This window comes from Ambystoma mexicanum, chromosome 11 (genome assembly GCF_040938575.1).
Source record: "Ambystoma mexicanum isolate Mex_15411 chromosome 11, UKY_AmexF1_1, whole genome shotgun sequence".
Classification (NCBI taxonomy): domain Eukaryota; kingdom Metazoa; phylum Chordata; class Amphibia; order Caudata; family Ambystomatidae; genus Ambystoma; species Ambystoma mexicanum.
The window spans coordinates 1,381,147,715-1,381,165,190 of record NC_090934.1 but is presented as its reverse complement, the minus strand read 5'-3'; the positions used below and the strand labels follow the sequence as shown (position 1 = coordinate 1,381,165,190).

General features: G+C 49.9%; 1 protein-coding gene across 2 annotated transcripts in view; it reads right to left on the bottom strand.

Moving 5' to 3' along the window:
* The window catches only part of PDE8A (phosphodiesterase 8A), a 1,868,130-nt gene that overhangs the window by 756,573 nt on the left and 1,094,081 nt on the right, over positions 1-17,476 (bottom strand). The window lies entirely within an intron of this gene.

Genomic DNA, 17,476 nt, shown 5'->3' with positions numbered 1-17,476 from the left:
GGAAAGGTCTTGAGTTGTTTGCGGAACTTAAGGTGCTCTGGTTCAAGAAGGAGAAGGAGAGGGAGACGCTTCCATAGGAGGGAGCCAGGCAAAGAGGGAAATCTGCCCCCAGCTCTCTGCTTGGAGAAGTGTTTGACCAGCCAAGAATTGGAGCAAGAAGATCAAAGGGATCTGGAGGGAGAGTATTTAGTGAGAGAGAATTGGAGGGAGTGTGGTCCTAGGCCCCAGACAGCCTTATGGATGATGTAAAGGGTCTTGACTGTTATCCTTGCGGCAACCGGGAGCCAGTGGAGAGATTTTGGGGTGGGAGAGATACAGTCCCTGGGCTTGAGGCCGAGGATAAGTCTTGCAGCCCTATTCTGGATTAGTTGAAAAGGGCAGAGGTAAGAAAGAGGTAGGTTGACACAGAGGCTATTGCAATAGTCCAGCCTGGAGAGGACCAGAGCTCTAGGGACATTGAACTTCTGGGAGAAGGTGAGGAAAGTGAGAGTGCCTCTACGGAGGTTAGGTTGAAAGTGGGCCTTCTTGGCAAGGTCCAAGATGTGAGGAATGAAGGAGAGAGGAGTCGAAGATGACCCCGAGGTTTCTGGCTACAGTGGAGAGAGTGGGAGGACAACCCAACGAGGGAAGCCACAGCGCAGGAGGGAAACAGTGAACAGTAGTCCTGATAGGAAGAATCTCAGTCTTACTGCATTACGACAGAGATCATTGGAGGTGAGCCACGACTGGATAGCAGACAGGTAGTCCAGGATGATAGAGGAGGTGGAAAAAGAGGAGGAGGGGAGCTTGAAGAAGAGCTGTTTGTCATTTGCGTAACACTTTAAATGAGGAGAGAAGGCGGAGATCAGGTGACTAAGAGGGGCAAGGTAGATATTGAACAGCCAGGACGAGAGGATAGAGCCCTGGGGAACACCATAGTTAGAGAATGGTGGTGGAGAAGGAGCCCACTGGAACCTGGGAAAGGCAGTCAGTGAGGAATGAGGTCAACCAGTCCAGAGCCCGGTTTGAGATACCAAGAGTATCATGGAGCCGCTTTATGAGGATAGAATGGTTGACCGTGTCAAAGGCGGAAAAGAGGTAAAGGAGAATGAGAACATCAGGAGAGTTACAGTCATGATTTGCAAGCAGTTCTTCGCGGGTGTTCAGGAGAGCAGTTTCTGTGCCCCTGGATGCTCAGAACCCAGATTGATGATTGTATAAACAACCTACGAGCTCAGTGTGTTGGGTCAGTTGGAGAAAGACCAACTTCACCAGGAGTTTGCCAAGAAAGGGTGTGGTAGAGATAGGGCAGTAGTTCGCCGGACATGAGGGATCGACAGAAGGCATATTTAGGAGGGGGTGCACAGGGGAGTGGTTGAAGAAGTCAGCAAGACCCGGAGCAAGGAAGGGTATGTTGTCCTTAATGGTTCTGGATGAACAGGGAGAAACCGGTTTGAATGACAACTTCATAGAGTGGACTACTCTAGAGATCTCATCTGTTGTGATAGGTGAGAAGGAGAAGAGAGTGGGTGGGGGAGTTGGAGAGGCCAAGGCAGGCAGGGGGACAGGGTGAGGAATGGAAGAAGGGGAAGATGAGAGAGAGGTCAGAATGTCCTGTGTTTTAGAGGTGAAGTGGGAGACCAGTGCAGTACAGAGGGCCTGAGAGGGAAGAGGAGAGGTGGAGACTGCAGATAGATTGGCTAGTTCCTTGCAGATTTTGAAGAGTTCAGCTTTGTTATTAGACGCTCCAGAGATACGGGCTTGGATGTGGGCCCTCTTCTTGCACTGGATAGCGAGACATTATTGCCTTAGTATTGCCTTAGGAAAAGGCGACCGGCCAGTCATTTTGTCGGAGGATGAGCCTGAGGTCTGCCTCTTCCGTTCAGCAGCTCTGCACTTGTGTTTCAGAGTGGCTAGATCGGAATCGTCCCAGCTGTTACGCTTAGAGGCAGATCCTCATGACGGGGGCAAGAGTGTCAAGAATGTTAGTGATGGCAACAAAGGGCTGAGTCAGTGCGAGAGACAAGAGTAGGGGGAAGGAGGATGGATTAAGGTGGAGGCGAATGCAGCAAATGACACACGTTTAATTGGTCGGATGAGAGGGAGGTGGTGAGAGGATTGGAGATCAGTGGGGATGAAGGCATTAAGAGTGTGCCCGGCAGAGTGGGTTGGGCCAGAGCGGAGAAGAGAGAGAGAGAAAGAGAGAGAGAGAGAGAGAAAGGTACAGAGAACACAGAATAGTGAGGAGGCAGGAATAGTGGAATCAAGGTTGTTGTTGAAGTCTCCAAGGAGGAGGAGTTTAGAGGTAAAGGTCAAACAGGAGGAGGTGAAGTCAGCACATTCAGGAAGGGTCAGGGGGCCTATAGATAGTGGCAAGGGTGAGAGAGAGAGTAGGAGAGACAGCAAGTTTGCAGACAAGACTTTCAAATGAGGAGTAGGGCTGGGTGGGTATGAGAGAGGGAGGGAAGCAGAGGTAGACTACATTTGTGGTAATAAAACAGGCAGAAGAGGTAAAGAGGCTGCCCTGTTCTCATAGCCCAAGAAAGAAGAGCGTCTTGCCTACCTGTGGAGGTTGAAGTGCCAAGGATGCTCGTCCTTTCTGCATAGACTTGCATAATAGCCTAGCACTTAACCTTATAATTCTAAAGTATCACGTTGGAGTAGACCTAACAGATCTGTGGTTGTATATTACTGTCAGTGCATCTTACCGTAAAGCTGATAGTAGTATACTGTGTAGCAAAGGAGCCTGCTCCCACAGTAGTAGAAGGGGGTTGTGAAGAGGAAAGCAACACTCTAACAAGAGGCATCCTGACAATTATACTAAAGACAAAGCAGAGGTCAAGATTACCAAAGAAGCTGTTGAAGCAGAAGTTCTTTCTTTGTTTTGTGAACTGTTGCAAACCAATCCTGGAAGGAGGATAGCCACGATTACCATTGGTGCTGCTTTCTTGGCTGGAATTGGAAGGGGAACGTTTCAACAGAAGGCTGAAGAACTGTTACAAGTGACATTTTGTTTGGCGAACTTGTATTTCTTTTTGGTACTCAAAAGAACTGGTTCAAGACTTTACATTCCTTCTGAGCATTTGGGAGAAATTGACTGAGTAATCTGGGGGAAGGGATCTGCCCACGACAGGTGAAGGTCACCCGAATCATTGGTTGTTGTTTATTCATTTATTTATATTGTTTATGTTTTATCTTGAATGTTTTGTTGTTTAATGTGAGGGTCAGTTTTGTTGATCCTACAAGTTATTCCCTTAGATCTTAGAATAGGTTGGGAACTCCCTGATGGAGTAGGTTTAGTGAGGTTTAATTTGCACTTTGTTACTTTCAAAAAAATATTTAATTTAGAAAAAAACACAAGCAGTTGTCTACCTCACATTACTGACCCTAACAGAGGGCAACATTTTGTCAGCCTGGTTCATGTTCATAATCATGCTACTGTGTTATTTGGCGTTCCGCTTGTCACTCTTTTCCTTTTACCAGCGATATATGTGCTTGAGCGTAGCCTGCAACGACAGAGTCATCCTCTTTAAAGTGTCTCAAAAGTTGAAAAATTGACTATTCTATTTTAACCTTTGGAGCCTACTGTAGCAACATTACTGTATGTGCATGGCACCTGTAAATGTAGTTTTAACTGATATGCAAGCGTAAAAAGCAGTAAACACATATATGGATGGTACTGAGGTTTGTGAAAAAATGAAGGAATTCACCCCTTCTCCTCCAGGGGGACCCCCTCTCTCCTGTGAGGCTACAGAGGCCCACTACCCCCTGTGAGGCTAGGGAGGTGAGCCTGCTCCGCAATACCCTCGCTATTGGTAGAGACAAGTTGGACCTCACCGGGGAGAGACTCCCCCTTAGGGGACAAAGACTCCCATTGCTATGAGGAACTCCCTAAATCATTTCAAGTGATGGCATACATAAGAAGACTATTAACATGCCAAAATGGTTTCATATCCTGAGACTTGACTGAAGAGAAACTAGCTTACATCATTATAAGGAAGAAAAGAAAATTGGCCCTTTAAATGAGGCCCTCCAATTAACTAGGACAAGTATTTTGAAGGAGTACACCCTGAACGAAGGCGAGAGAAAGAAATGCATACGCCGGCAAGGGGGCTCCCTGGATGCATAACACCTGACGGAGGCAGAGTGAAAGAGAGACACAGAGGGCACGATTAGCAGACTGGCTCTGAATGGCAGAAGGAGACGTTGGAAGCTCAGCGTGTGCGAGAAGGGAGAAATGGGGGCGATGGGAGCCCAAACCTCTGTGGTTGTGTGATCACGAGGAGTTCATGGTGGGTAGACCCACCTATGCCAATACCACCAAGCACAAACCACAGCAAACGGTCCAGTTACCCGAGGACGAATTGCGATACTGTGAAGGAGAAAAAGAACCACAGGAAGAGGAGCATGTCAGCAAAACCAAACAGCAGAGGAACAACAGAGGAGGTCCCAATCCAATATAGGTCCTGGAGACGTTCCCCCAGAGAGGTGAAGGTAACGGGTAAAGCGGGAAGAACAGGAGGCCAAAAGGGACTTGTTATGAAATCAGAGATACTCGTCCCAGTATAAGTGATGAACACTTGAAACAAAAGCTAATAACTTGAACTGTATAAATGTGAGAAAGAGAATCACAGAAGACCCTGAGAGGGAAACCAATAGTGCTTGGGGATCACTAACCTGGGAAGAGGTTAAACTATCCCATTATTCAACAAGTACAGAGTGGAATATAACAAAGAGAAAGCATTGTGAACTGAAAGAGAGAAACCCCCAAGATAAATAATATACATAAGAGACCAGGCTGGAACTAAAATTGTCTAGCGAGCAAGAGCCGCACAGGGAAATATACTTTCCAAAGTTACTCAAAGCCCATTAACCCAGATCCAAAGATTCGACAAAGGTTCAAGAAAGACATTTCTGGAGGGCATGGCTAACTGTGCGATGGAGTAGACATGTGCCATCGGAGCTCCCGCTACCGCGGCCTGACATCCTGATCAAAATGCCCACTTGATAGTGCCTGTCGACCCCCAGGGTGCACCCTCCGTTGCGAGGCTACCTGGGGCACATCCGTGCTTAAAATCAGCCCATAATGCACCCGGGCGGCAGGCATGGGAGCGGGGGAAAGTGGAGCCGACGCCATCGACAGGCAATCAAGATGGCCGCCGGAGCACTGGGCGCGCTCTGAGTACGGGTCGGGGTGGCCCGGACCGCGGCAACCTGCAACCTCTATAGGAGCACCGAGGCACCTTGCGGCGACCGTCGGCCTGCATCGAGGACGGAGATCCGGGTCGCCGTGACAGAAGGACTGGTGAGGGCAGGTAGCAGAGGCGAGGACCTGCAGGTTCCCGGGCCGGTGGAACCGATAGTCAGAGCTGCCCTGTCTGGAGGCAAGGAGACAGGAAGGGCCCATCCGAGCACCGCCACAGCGACCCGTAGGCGGCGGAGGCTGTGCTGCTGGTGAGTGCCTGCAGCTGCGGCCCCAGCGCGGGGTGCATCTCGGCTGTTCCCCTGCCAGGGAAGCATCATACGCGGAGCTGGGCTCCCCGCTCCAGCGCAGCCGGCAGCGAGTGAGAGTCCCCGGGAACTAGCCTTATCTCAGCCCAGTGGATCCGCCGCGCAGCCGGGCACCGTAGTCGATTGAGCTGCTATGCAACTCTCCCGGAGGAACCGGGTAATAAAGACCACACGCAGCGAGTGCCCCAGGACCCGCTTACCACGATCGATCCGGCAGAACTCTTTGCTCGTGTAACACGAGCTAATTACAACAAATCTGTATCATCCCACTGAGCCGATCGTGGCTACGAAACACCAAAGGAACGTGGGGCGCATTTAACACACAGGGAGGCGCAGCAGAATCTAGGCACGTGGGCCCCCTCCCACTCAAGATGACCCTAACAGCACTGGGGTCCATTGGAGAGCGGGGAGCGAGCCGGGGTGCAGCGGTGTGTACAATCTATAGATGGACTCCCACCCTTCTTCTACAACAACACTGCCTCCAACGGTTGACAGGGGCAGAGGACTGGTGGTATTTTGCCATAACTATTAAGAGCTGTTGGGGTGCTGCACCGTTGTCCAGAGCTGGCTGAGGGGGGCAGGTAACGAAGGGGCACAGCAGCGCTCAGACCGCGACTGGGAGCAAGGAACCCCGATGCAGTCCATCAACACCCGCATTGCGGGATGGCCAGGCCAACACAACCGCAAACACGGGTTTAACACCCGGTCTATCACCGCCTGACGGTCTGCCATGTGGGAGGTGTCGCTTTGCAATCCCCCCACCTCGGAAGGAGGCGGCTCCTTAACTTTGACAGTGTGCTATCAAGCGGATATCGATCTCTGCAATACCCCTGGGTGGCTGGCCCTCGTGTGTCAGGACAAGACTCTGGATACAGGAGCACATCCACAGGTCCCGGTAGCAACCGTGGGGAAGTACAAAACTAGGAGGCCCACTATGCAAAATAGAATTAATCAGTACACAATTCCCCCATCACAATCCTTCGAATCTCAACCGCTGCCTTCTGAGGATGCAGACTCTGCTCCTGTGCTTTCCCTGAGGGACGTCATGGCAGCCATAGCGGACTCCCGCTCATCAATGGAGCAGAAGATGGATGGAATAAGTCTGGATGTATCCCTCCTCCGACACGATTTACAAAAGCCGTCAGCACGTACGGGAGAGGCAGAACAGCGCCGGCAGAACAGTGCCTCTCTGCTACGGAGGACGGGCTACATACCGTACAACAACAACTCCAAGGAGTCTCAGCCAAGCTCAAGATCCTGGAAGCTAGGGTCGAGGACGGAGAGGGAAGATCCAGGCGCAACAACATTCGGATTCTTGGTATTCCTGAGAAAGCGGAAGGACCATGTATGGAGCTTTTCCTGGAGCAGTGGTTGACTGGCCTCTTCGAACAGCAATCCTTTTCCAAATTCTTCTCTATAGAAAGGGCACATCGAATGCCCACAGAAAGACCTGTGCCCGGTGCCCCTCCAAGAACGGTGATAGCAAAGCTGTTGAACTATTGTGATCGTGACACACTGTTGCACCTGGCACGAACTAAAGGCACAATCACCTTCAATGGCTCTAAGATAGCCTTCTTCCCAGACTACACGAATGAGGCGCAGAAAGCGAGGCAATCCTTTGAAAAGCTTAAAAGACACTTGACTCCCAGCGCTTGCAATTATGGCCTGCTCTTCCCTGCCCAGTTGAAAATATACCATAAAGGCACAACGGTCCACTTTAATTATCCTAACGAGGCCTGGCGATGGGCAGAGCAGCACATTGAGGGGGACTGGTCGGCACCTCCATCTCATAGCCCAGCACTGAACCAGCAACCCTCGCCGGAATGACCAGCGGACGAGGGGGACTGACCCCCGTTCTGATCCCCAGCGAAGAATCAGACTCTACCGGCGAGCACGGAACTGAACTTGGGACTGTGCAGTGCGAGATCACTGCAATTCACGTAAGGTGCTTACATTTTCATAATGCGGCTAGCGGAGGCACACCGCCCTCGTGCTTGGGGAAAGTCAAACCCCCCCCCCCCCCATTTCTTTAGCTTAACTCACTCGGGACTGTTAAGCTGACGCCCTACCTCTTTTAAGCGTCAGCAATGTTGGGACGACAGGTACTTCGTGTTGGGGTGGAGTATGGGGAGGGGGAGGGAGAGGATAGTTGTGAAGAGTTCGTTGTTGACCCGGGAGCAACGCATCTTCGCAGGCTCCAGGGGTGGTTACGGTTCTTGGTTAAACGAGGCCACAGCATGTCCAGTCAGCAATACCATCACTACTTAATGCACGCACTATGGTACATCATCATACAAGGGGAGCTCAGTCCCGCAAGACATTCGCCCGACCCTCCTTTAAGATCGCTAAATGGCACCAATACAATCTCAATCGATACCGACTGATCCCCCCCCCCCCACAAGTCCCTCAGGGTTCTCACCTGGAATGTAAACAGGATGTGCTCCACCATTAAAAGACGCCTGGTCAAGCAGGTACTCAGTAGACGTTCCCCCGATGTGGTTCTGCTGTCTGAAACACACCTAGCAGGCTCACAATGCTCCCTCTTCCAGCGCACCAATTACAGGGCTGCCTTTCATGCGGGATACATAATGGGATCCAGGGGCACTCTCATTCTCATACATAAACGCATTCCCTTTGTCCTGCAGTACTTGGAACAAGACCCGCGAGGTCGATATGTGTTCATCCTGGGAATGATGTGGAACAAGAAGGTTGCTTTTGTGTCAATATATTCCCCGCCTGGTTTGCGACAGGAACTGCTAGATGAACTGACCACCGTCATAGGTAAACACCAGCCGAATAGGTGGTTTCTGAGGGGGGAGACTTTAATGATGTCCTGTCCAACACCACCGACCGCACTCATCTTAGACAACGCAACCCTGATGCCCCTACGAGATTATATAACTTTGCATCTGCTCTGGGTCCCTGCGATGTGTGGCGAGAATTGCACCTGGATACTAAAGGGTACTCATTTCATTCTGGAGCCCACGGTTCCCTCTCAAGGCTTGATTATCTCTTTCTTCCGTATACAGAGCTTTTCCCGGTAATCTCAGCAGACTTACTCCCCCGGGGCGTTTCGGACCACTCACCTCTGCTGGTGGAGGTGCGGGTACAAGGCACATCCCCCCCTAGAACGTGGAGACTGAATAATTACTACCTGGGTTTCCCTGAGCTGGTAGACGACTTGTTGAAGTCTCCACCGAGTACTTCGAGACAAACGATAATGGGGAACACGACCCGATAGTGTTGTGGGAGGCCCATAAGACCGTCCTGCGGGGTGCATTAATCTCCTGGGTAGCGAACAAACGGAAAGAGAGACTCCAGAAGATAGCGGAAGCGGAGGGGGAAATGACCCAAAGGGAAAGCGAACACGTCCTTGGTACATCCCCCCAGGCCCAGTTGTCCCTCAAACGAGCCACGAGCGCCTCCAAAACTTAATGCTTGACAATGCCAGACAAGCCCACTGGGACTCCAGGGCAAGAATTTATGAGCATGGTGACAAAACCGGCAAAATGTTAGCTTGGTTGGAGAGGAGGGACGGAGCTGTGTCCCGGAGATCGTCACCTCACAAGGCGAGAGGTGCCACTCGGATGCAGATATAGCAGAGGCCTTTGCCCAATTCTATGCGACACTATACCAGGCTCCAACCTCGCCGCTGGATCCAACCCTTCTAAATGGCATAACAATCCCAGCGCTGACGGCACAACAGCAGGCAGCCATGGACTGTGACCTCTCGGAGGCCGAAGTGGCGGATGCCCTAGCACAATTGCTGCCAGGGAAAACACCGGGCCCCAACTGGTTCCCAGTCGAAATTTGGCAGAAGCTGGGCGGGGACAATATAATGACCTCCCTCCACAAGATGCTACTGAGCGCCCGTGAACAAGGCACCCTCCCACCGGACATATGTAAGGCGACCATAGTGGTCATCCCCAAACCTGACAAACCTCAGGAAAAATGTTTCCCTTATAGGCCGATCTCGTTAATCAACGGTGAAGCCAAGGTCCTGGTTAAGGTCTTAGCTAATAGGTTACAACCAGCTGCCGACACTCTGATACACCCGGACCAATGTGGCTTTATGCCACACAAATCAACCCGAATGAACCTGCGCCGGCTCCACCTGGCACTAGAACGGGCTCCCATCATTAGCAGTCCACTTGCCCTTCTGGCAATAGATTTTGAAAAGGCCTTCAATTCGGTCCGTTGGGATAGCCTGTGGGAAATTATGAGACGCATGGGATTTGGGGACGGGTTTCTAGGTTGGGTGAAGCTGCTATACACAAACATCGAAGCGGAAGTCAGGGTGAATGGGTGGACCTCTCGTCCCTTCTGCTTGGGCAGGGGCACGCGACAGGGGTGCCCCCTCTCCCCCCTCCTCTTCACCCTCACGATTGAACCACTCGCCCTATGGCTCTGTCAGAGTGCATCCTGGACTGGTTTTAGATGGCCAGAGGGACATGAAGATTGAATTTCCCTGTACTCGGAGGACCTCCTGGTTTATCTGGGAGAACCTGCTCGGACATGCCCTATAGTAACCCAGATGCTCGTCCGCTATGGGGAATTTAGTGGACTGAGAATTAACTGGAAAAAATCAGTCTTCTTTCCGGTGAAAGGGGGAGAACAGACTTACCCACGGGAATGCCGTACCGTACAGAGCAGCACGGCTTCCGGTACCTTGGAATCTGGATAACAACAGACCTTACCAGCTATGCTGCGCACAATCTCCAACCAATCATTGATCGATTTTCCAATGACGTCCACCACTGGAAGCTTCTGCCCCTGACCCTCATGGGTAGAGCCGCCCTCTTTAAAATGATGGCCCTCCCGCGTTTCCTCTACGCCCCACTGCAGATCCCAAACTCTGATTTTGACCGGGTGGAATCCCTCCTTAGGGAACTTATATGGGGTAGGGGCCAAGCATGTATAGCACTGAGTACACTCCAGAGGTTGGTCTGGGAGGGTGGGGTAGGGGTGCCCCACCTTCAGACCTATTACTGGGCCTCACAGCTAGTGGTGGTCAACAACCTGCTCCACGGGGACCGGGAGCTACCTCATATTAGGGCCGACATGGGGGCCATGCGAGACACGGATCCAATACACTTACTGTACCAACCCTCCCAGAGACCCCCTCCGTCAACCACTAGAACACATATCACTGCTATCTGGAAACAAGCACACGTGTTTGTGGGATGGGAGAACAAAATAACTGTGGCACAACCCCTATGGCACAACAGCAACCTCAAAGAAATGGAGAAACTTGTACCATGGCCACGTTGGGTGAGGGCTGGGATTACGAAGGTTGAAGATGTCTTGATAGACGGGAACCTAGCCCCATTCGCGGACTTGCAACTCAAATTCCATCTCCCGGATACTGAACGCTACCACTACATGCAAATGACCCACGGCCTGAGAACCCAAATACCGGCCGGGGACACTATCCCAGATTATACACAGATAGAACGTAATATATTACCCGAGTACATTCCCTCCAAATGCACCAATAGGACTGGACCCCAAGGTCCTAATCCTGGGAATACCGGGTGAGATCGAGCTTAACAATTGGGGAAAACTGTTACTACACACAGTAGCGGCCCTGATGAAGCGCAACATCGCACAAAATGGGGAGTGCCAGAGTCCCCGACACTGGAACAATGAGCGCTGTATATGGATATATGTGCAATGGTTGAACACCGGATTTACAACGCAAGAGGCTGCCCCACTAAGGCTTCTAAAATATGGGGTGCGTGGGAGGGGGGAGGGCCATGAGGCGCACGACTACTGGCGTGATGCCTCTGAACACGGACATGATCGGTCACGGTTGTGTGCTAGGCAAAAGGTGATATAAGTATTAATGTTACTGTACGATCAGTTGATCTGGACTTGATGCTGCCACTACTTCTTTTTCTATTGTTTTTGTTTTCGGTTGTTTTGTCTATTTTATAAAAACTCAATAAAAATGTCTTATTAAAAAAAGAAAAGAAAGACATTTCTAAAGAGGAGAGAAAAGCCGTCAATAGCTTGACAGTACTATATGAATTGTTAAAGAAAGTAACAAGAGACTATTCAAAAATTGCATATTAAAAGAGAAAGAAAGACGACAAATGCAAGAAGCAATCGTCATGAGAAGGGAGCCATTCTCGTGGCCTGATTTTGTTTAGAAAAGTGGTAGGGTCAATGATGGCTAATTTTGGACAGCAGGCATATCCTTTTGGACATCCACTGACAAGGATGTTAGTCAGTAAAATAGGTTGGGAACACCCCTTAGTCATAGGGAAAGATAGGCCTTATTAATTAATAAATACATGTTGGAAATGTCCTCAGAGTGTCCACGTCCTTCTTCTGACACGCCACAGGTTCCAACTGTGGCCCCATGACTCCAGTGATAATTTAGAAGCTGGGATAGTGTCTGTTATGGGCAGTGGTAGTAATGCATCTAGTCTGTATAGCAATCAAAACCCTTGATGAAAAAAGTACCATAAGTACCCAATAAAAGTAATTTAACAAGGAGGAAGCAGAATAGGTAGTGGAACCTTCTGATAGGGTGCCTGGATTTTCTGGGAATACATTCATATTGAATTCTTCTGCTGCAAAAACAGTGGTTCCGCCCTCCACATTTCTAGTAGTAATAGCAAAAGAAGGCATGTCTGATGCATTATCCAGTGCAACCTACAGAGGTCTGCAATCTTTGGCTCTCCAGATGTTTTGGATTGCAAATACCATTATTCCTCGTCAGCACAGTCAATGAGAAGGAATCATCGAAACTGTAGTGCAAAACATCTGGAGAGCTGCAGGGCGCAGACCGATGACTTCCAAGAGTAAGAGAAATGGTGGGACACAATTGGAAGATGACCTTACCAGAGTGAAACCAACCTTTCTTTATTGATTTGACAACCAGTGGTAACACAGTGTCCTGGTTATAAAAGCAGTCCAAGCTGCCTGGCACACAAGCCTAAACAGTATACCTTGCACAAGTAGTGTCTTCATGCATGTAACACTTGGCATCACCATGCCAAAACGTGTGATGTCACTAATGTGTGTTGTGTGTTGCGTGATATAAATACAGCACTGAAACTGCCCAAAGAAAATACATTAATGTTACAACCAGTTCTTAAAAAATGTATAATAAATCAATAAACAATGGGGAATTGCAAAAGCATTGTAAGAAAAAGTTTGTAGAAGTACAGAACAAATGATTGATCACAAAATACAAACAGAAAAAAACAATGTTTTCAGAAAAATATCAAAAGATATATCCATTATGTATCTGTGGAGACACGCACATTATGCACCAAATCATAAATGATACCTGCTGTACCATTGTAGTAAAGTTAAATCATGTAGTTCTCAATTTAAGACAAACCACAAGAGGCAAACTCAATTAGTTTGCCCACAGGACTTCTATTCTATACAATCATTCAAACACTTATACAACTTTCAGTTACACTGATCAAACTCTGTACTTCACGTATAAGAGTGGATTCTGTAATAGATATATGAGCATGCATAGTTAACTTTAAAAAAGGTGAATGTAAATCATCATCTGTAATTTTCCATGTAATGTTATACAAATGGTACAGTGGGTCCTTCATTGTGTATAAAACTCCTACATTCACAAAGCATTCTGCATTGTGTTTGACCAATATAAAAGATTTTGCAAGAAATCCAGAAAGCATAGATCTACAGTGTGGTGTTGCAAACGTTTTTTTTTGGATCCAAGTATTTAGCAGACATTCATCAACATCAGTAGTTTTTGTAGTACATCTAATGATAGAGAACTTCTGACATGGGGTATGGTCCATCACTGGGGATAGACCCAAACTCTAAATGACTGACTGTGGGAGGTGGGTTTAGGGATATCATTAATGTAGGGGTCTACCCCTGACTATATATGTGGCAAAAAGTACCTGTAAAAAAAAAAGCAACCAATTCTCTAACGACCAATTGGATTCGATGTAGTCAACCCAAACTGTTTATATTGAATGGAATTACTTTGCCTAAACATGACCGAGTGCGGATCTCATCCTATTGTTTCCACTTTTGAGAATGTTCTAGTGTTTTTAACTATAGATTTAATCCGTAAGGATCTAGATCTAATTATACTCAGAAAAACATTTCATTCTGAGGCTGTGCATGTGGCAATCCTTCCGAAAAATCCTCTCTCCAGTTGTACAAGGCATGTTTCTGAGATTTTTAAATCAATTTTTAGGAGTAAAGTTGTTTATGTTTTTGTGAGAGGTATCCAGCCTCTTGGTCAAATTTTGCTTTGTCAGAACTGTTCCTAAAAAAAACAGAAACTAACTGTAAAAGTGAGACTATTTTTTAAAGATGGAGGTTGAAAACAGTAATAATGCAGGCAAGTATTTCTATCTGTGGTTTGTGATAGGAAAATACTTTTAAGACGTGTATCTGTTCTAAGAATAGTTAAATCTAAAAAGGTCAATCAGGATGTATGCATGCAGTATGTATTGGAGAGGTACACTCCTTGATAATCCAGAAAGATCTGAGATCTACAAGCTGGCTTTAAGATTTTTGTTGGAGGAGCAGACCGGGCAATCCCCTTACATTCGGTAATCCAAACGTATAGTGCGCTCAGAAAAGAAGTCCTGAACATTTGGCCCCAATTCATGGAATCCAGCGCAGAAGTAGTGCAAGCACCGTTTGCCAAGAAGGAGCGTGCGCCGTAGCACAAACCAACAATTGCGTGGCATGCATATTCATGGATTTTCTAAAGCATCAGAAGCCGTGGCACAATGAACACCATGCAGCGCCAGTAACGCCCCCAACACGCCCCTGTGCGTAGGAAAAATCCAGTGAAATGCCCAATACGGCGCAAAGGCCCGCACCATCTATGGCCCAGCACACAGCGCCCCCATCGTAATCGTGTGAAAAATCTGAGTGTACCTCGGTCGCACCAACCAAATCGCGTGAAAAGGCCTGCGTGTAACCCGTCCACAACCCAGCGTAATCGCGTACCCAGTTCGCACCGGCCAAATCGCGTGGAAAGACCAGCGTGTACCCCACCCGCACCCCAGTGTAATCGCATACCCTGCTGGCACCAGCCAAATCGTGTGGAAAGGCCTGTGCAAACCCCGTCCGCACCCCAGTGTAATCGCATACCCCGATGGCACCAGCCAAATTGCGTGGAAAGGCCTGCGCATACCCTGCGATACACGCACAACTCCCCTGTAAGCAGACGCCCCCTCACGGTACAGCCACACCCCAGCAGCCATCACCCGTGACCATATCCCGCAGGCAGCCCACACGACATGGCCCCCCATCACCCGTGACCATACCCCGCAGGCAGTCCACACCACATGGGACCCCCCCATCACCGGTGTCCATACCCCGCAGGCAGCCCACACCACATGGGACCCCCCATCACCTGTGTCCATACCCCGCAGACAGCCCACACCACATGGCCCCCCCATCAACAGTGCCACACCCCGTAGGCAGCCCACGCCACATGGGACCCCCCCATCACCTGTGTCCATACCCCGGAGGCAGTCCACACCACATGGTCCCCATCACCCATGGCCATACCCCGCAGGCAGCCCACCCCACATGGGATCCCCCACCCATCACCTGTGTCCTTACCCCGAAGGCAGCCCACACCACATGAGACCCCCATCACCCGTGAACATACTCTGCAGGCAGACCACACCACATGGGACCCCATCTCCCGTGACCATACCCTGCAGGCAGCCCACACAACATGGGACCCCCCCATCACCTGTGTCCATACCCCACAGGCAGCCCACACTACATGGGACCCCCATCACCCGTGAACATACCCCGCAGGCAGCCCACACCACATGGCCCCCAATCACCTGTGACCATACCTCGCAGGCAGCCCACACTACATGGGACCCCCCCATCACCCGTGTCCATACCCAAAGCAGCCCACACCACATGAGACCCCCCCCCATCACCTGTGAACATACCCCATAGGCAGGCCCCGCCTAATGTTGTCCCCCCACCTATGACGGCAACCTGCAGGCAGGCCCCGCCTCATATTGTCCCCTTACCTGTGACGGCAACCTGCAGGCAGGCCCCGCCTCATGTCGTCCCCCCACCTGTGACGGCAACCTGCAGGCAGGCAGGCCCGTCTCATGACCCCCCCCACCTGTGACGGCAACCTGCAGGCAGGCACTGCCACAGATCCGCACCCCCACCCTCCAACACACTGTGGACCAATACATAAATGCAGCAGATGTGAAATGAAATGCCACCACACGCTGCACACTCAAAGTGCACCTTAACACACATCCATTGGTCATGCACACCACAACATGCCACATGCCATTTGATGTCAAACATAATGCATGCATGCATGTGTGCAAAAACATGAACAATTTAGGCCAGCATCATGGACATTGAACAGAGTAAGCAAGAGTGAATTTTGGCCGAAACCATCGAGACCAGACGCCACTTTGATTTTCAATCAAAATATATATTGTAAAAACAGTACTGAAGTCATACTCATATAAAACAAATAGATGAAATCAGCATAAAATGATCCAATAAATAAAATATCATCAAAAAGGAAAAAAATTGGAAGTCAAACAAATCAAGATGAAACTAAAGATGTGGTCCATGTCCATAAAGCAGTTCAAAATTAAAACACAAATAAAAAGAAAACCATTACTCCATGGTGAACTGAAGATTATCCTTTAAAAGAGAACTATGTACAAAAAACAAGGGTGCATTGTCCCAAACCATGTCCAAAAATGATGAAGAATAAAAACAACAAAGAACTATATATAAAACGTGGAGTAAAGTCCAAAAACTCAAAAAAAAAAAAAAAATGAAAAGAATCTTACACCTAAAGAACTATGTACAATACCAGCAGGCTAGTCCTCTGACTCAGCATTTGCACCCAAGGTCTCGCCCAGGGCATCATCGAACTATGCGTCGATTTCCAATAGGCGGGCCTGTGCTCTCCCCTCGAGGGCTTGCAGGGGGACTCCAATGTGCTCCTCTCAAACTCCCTGTAAGACTCCTCGAGTAACTCGGCCCGCCTCTCTGCCCGACGCAGGGTATTCTCTGCCCTGGCCATGGTGAGTCGTGCCCCACATGCCCGCTGCCGCTCTGCTCCGATCTGCTGGCCAAATCGTTCCAACACGGAAGACATCCTTCTTGAAATGTCCAATTATGTCTGCTGCCCGATGCCTGCCTCCCCTCCATTGGAAGCCCCGAGTCCTATCGCCTCCTATGCCGAGCCTGCTGCCGCCGAATAGCCCAGTGCCTCGCCTCCGGGTCAGCCTCCGGAATGATGACAACCCCTGGGGCTGTCGTGCATGTGCCTTGCTGCTTGGTGCCTGCTCTTCCACCATTGCAAAATGTCCTGTCGCAGGAAGGATCTCCCTGGTGACCACCTGTGCTGATCCTCCTTCGATTCCCGATCCTGGCAGGCCACCGCGGTTAGGACAGGTACACAGGGGGCCCCGATGGTATGTCGGCCAGAAGTCGGCAGGGAGGACGACTGGCACACAGAGTAGGCCGACGAGGTGGGGGGGTCGCATAAGTGGCCAGCCCATGCACCCATTGCGAAACCAGGAAATGTGCTAGCCAGTTCAAGAGACGGCAGATCTCCTCGTGATGACGTTCAAGCTCCCGATTGGAATCCTGCATATCATCACGGATGGACTCTGCCCGCCTTGTGATACCAGCTACCATAAGTTCCACCCTGTACCGAATGGCGACATCCGCAGGCACTGGTGTTTCCATCTGGGTGGAAACATCCGCCACCTGCGGATGGGTACGGCCTGTGGCATGCCCACAGGTGCATACTGGTGCAGTCGCAGTACCAGGAACAGGATTAGGCACAGGCCCCTCCACGGTGACCTAAACTGCCTCCGGCCCCTGACCCTGGACTGCACCAGTCATCACCCCCGCCGGGCCGCATGGGCTGGGCTGATGTGGCCTCCTCCTCCTCTCCCTCCCTCACCAACATGGATGCCTCCCCACTTTCTTCCGCAGTGTCTTGCCCCTG